The sequence below is a fragment of the Pavona decussata genome, unplaced genomic scaffold (genome assembly GCF_977016875.1).
Source record: "Pavona decussata unplaced genomic scaffold, jaPavDecu1.1 SCAFFOLD_114, whole genome shotgun sequence".
Classification (NCBI taxonomy): Eukaryota; Metazoa; Cnidaria; class Anthozoa; order Scleractinia; family Agariciidae; genus Pavona; species Pavona decussata.
Window position 1 is genome coordinate 1,638,806 of NW_028145528.1, and position 3,651 is coordinate 1,642,456.

Below are 3,651 nucleotides of genomic sequence, written 5' to 3' on the forward strand. Positions count from 1 at the left end.
AGGATCACTTGCTGGAGCTTTGCTTGCGTAGAGGTCATTGACCAATAAAAATGTCGGACACAGGCTTTTCTCCATCGACCAACTGCCTCCATACCTTTCTCCTTTTTTTCTTTTTTTCATTTTTGCACAAGCTATTCATAAGTCCAAAAAACACCTTAACAGTACTTATACAAAGAAAAAAAAATCAATATTGCTTACACGATAAACACGCAACTATACAATAAAATGCAAGAGAGTATCTAATTACATTAAGTTAATTGTAAAAAAAAACTATTTCCGTTCAACTAATATTGAACAACAGGGAGCAGCTCTTCCATTTCGTGTTATGAACTTCTAACTTTTTATTCTGTTTAGCTATGGAAAGCTCTAATTTGTGGGTTATTTTTATCTTGGCTTTGAATAACGAAAGGGATGGTTTTATATTAAGATTTCGGCATTGAAAAATTACTTGCTTACAAAGGATGACAATACGATTTATTAAAAGGAAATCTTTTCTAAAAAATCGAAATGTTTTATTACTAGCGCTTAAATTATAAAGGTAAAATAATTTTAAGCCATTCCATCACTGAAAGCCAAAAACTGGAGGTAATTTCACAGTGAATAAATAAATGCTCAAGGGATTCCTCAAACTTTCCACAGAATGTACACATAGATGAGGAAACCGTACCCATTTTGTAAAGGGTTTTATTAGTGAAAACAATTCTGTGCAATAATTTATACTGGAATTCTCTGGTTTTGGTGTCAACAGTTACGCTTCTAGGAAGAAGATAAATTTCTTGCCACGGCAAATCAGTTGTTGGAAACCACCCTTCACATTTGAATTTTGGTGTTGGGATAGTCTCGACGTTCTTCACAAGATCCCAATATAGCACCCTCGAAGAAGTAGGAAAAACAACGTCTTTAGAATCGTGGGTATAAGTATGTGCCATTTGTAACTGTTGTTTTAAAATAGTTTTCCATTCTAATGGAATAGCCCTTGCAAAACAAATTCCTAGCTTTCTGGCAAGTTCTGGAAGTTTCTAGAAATTTCTAGAATGTGACAGCTTTATTCCAGAATCAAATTCCAGCTTTTTTCCAGAAAGATTTTTTTCTAGTTTTTGCAAGTTTTGGACTCTGTCAAAATCTGGAAATAGCTGGAATTTGACACATATACCAGTTGCTGCAAGACATTGACAGTTTATTCCAGGCTTGATTTCTTGCAGGAAACGGGAGTATACCAGAAACAGTTTACAGCTCATTGAGATTTAACAGAAATGAAAGAAATTTCCAGTATATTCCATTTTTTTCAGATATTAGAACTAAAAGAACTGAGTTAAGCTGTCAGCTTGCTATGTATTTAAGAAGTTCTTTATTACAACTAAGAAAAGTTACAATTTATATGTGACTGTATGATTACAGTCACATTTTAACTTTAGCAAAGCATTTGATAATTTTTTCTTGTTCCTATTAGAGTTATTTATAGTGGTGTACACTGATCATTGATTGTATTAATATCCTACAGATAATAACAGTTTACTTACTTTTTCAATACATTCAAGCAATTTCACCGGCAATGGCCACAAAAATTTGGAGCCCTAGCCACACATATGTGGTTTGGGTTGACAGAAAGGTAAAGGATTTTCTCAAGGATACAGTCCACTTCCACAACAGAGTCTCTCCTCTTCACCTGCAATCCTGGGTAGATGCTTTGGCTTATCATTCACAAAGAAAGGATTCTCAAAATCTAAAACAATTCGTAAAACTACAGCAAACACAGTTTTTAAGTCTCTTTCAAACAAAAAGTATTCAACAAAGGCCATGTAGTTTCCTCCATTGTGCTCTATAAGGACTGCAAAACCACAATGTTTTTTCATTCTTTCATAGATCCCTGAATATATGACATGCCCATTCACGATCACACGCTTAGATGTTAGGAAAACTGGTCTATCAGAGTAATTTCTATCAAGCAGTAACGATGCCTGTTCATAGATCTCATTGTTTACTGTCCATTTTGTAAGGGCTCCAGCAACCTGACAATTTGCTGCACTCTTCACATTCCGGAGGCTTCTCACACCAGAAAGCATTTACTTCACAAAAAATTGTATGTTCTTCTCAGAAATTAAATGACATTTGGTTCGAAGGGAATTTTGAGCATACAGCATCCAAATAAGTTGGCGACACTGATTTCCTGTCCCATGAACACTCTCTAGTAGGGCTCTATCTAAATCTTCAAAAGGAAAACATAACCAGGCCCAAATTGGTCCCCATGCTTGTACATAAGTTACTAAACGGGCTCCAACATTATGCACATTTAGACTGCAGTTGTTATCATCATAAAGAGTTTGGTGATTCTCGTAAAATTTCAATAACATATCTCTAGCCAAAGCTAGTAAATCTGGTGTTATATTTTCTCCAAGTAATATGTAAATGCCTTCTACTAGGCAAGCAAAATGTTCCAAGTACTATTGAGGTAAAATGGCAATGAGGCATGGGACAGAATAATGGGGCAGCCATGCTTGTAGTTCAGATGCCTTGAAATAAGCACGGCTTGTTTCTAGTTGCCTTGGAAGTCTTTGTATAAAATCAGGTGGTCTCATCTCTTTCAGTCTTTTATCAATAGCTTTTGTCTTGTGTCCAATGAACCAAGGTTTTTGTGCTTTGTTGAAGACAACCATAGGTTAAGAAGTTGCTTTGTTACACCCAGTAACACGCCGTGCATATAGTCTGGAACAATTCCAAGTACCAAGTCAAACCAGGGAAGCTTTGTCAATGGTGTTACATCATGGAAACCTTTCACTACTTCTTAATGGAGCAGGTGGATCTTTGAATGGATAGCTACGTACATGGCCTTTTCCTTGCTTCGGGACAAGACCCTCTTCACATGTAATACAACCATTGACACCATTATGATGACTCATGTACATAAGATATGCCTTACCCTGTAAGTCAGTACTACCCAGTGAAAGCATACGTTTTGGATGGCATTTGTTTGTGATAGTAAAACCTTCGTACTTAAGTCGGATGAGGTCATCTGTGAATATTTCAAAAAAGGTGGAAAACCTTGGTTTTCCTTTCCCTTGCCATAATCTCCAAAGTATCATGTTCTTCTTTGCAAATCGTTTCTCTGGGGGAAGTTCATTAATGGCAAGAAAAACAGGCCAAATATTTACCTTTGAGGATTTGTATAAAGGTATGCCATCTGTATTAAAAAGTAAAGTTAAATTGTCCTCTTTGGTGAGAAATTTTCCACTTTCCTTGTGCTTCTTGTACAATGTCTCTGATACTTGAAGAACAGTTTGGTGTGTTTTTGTATTGCTCTTCTTACATCCCGTTCGGTGAGAAATCAAGGACTTTCAAGGTCCAAAAACCAGTTTCAACTACTTTAAAGAACTTGAAATCGGACTCCTGAAATTCACGGGTTTTCAAGACGTGTACGAACCCGGATACTGATCTCAAAAACATAATTACATAGTGAACAGTGCAGGGTAACTCTAACAAGTGAGCGATTCTGTACTTGCTGCACATATAACAAATAAAGATGCTATCCTCGGTAGGAATCGAATAAGGTGACATTGTCTCCCCACATACTGTAGTGACACAATTATCATGAAATCACTATAAAACCTAATCGCGTTTTAATGCTGGCAGGTTAAGAAGTTCACAATACCAACT

General features: G+C 36.2%; 1 pseudogene; it reads right to left on the reverse strand.

The window, feature by feature from the left end:
* Positions 1–1,543: 1,543 nt before the first annotated feature.
* On the reverse strand, positions 1,544–3,095 carry LOC146470107 (uncharacterized; annotated as a pseudogene).
* Positions 3,096–3,651: the final 556 nt, after the last annotated feature.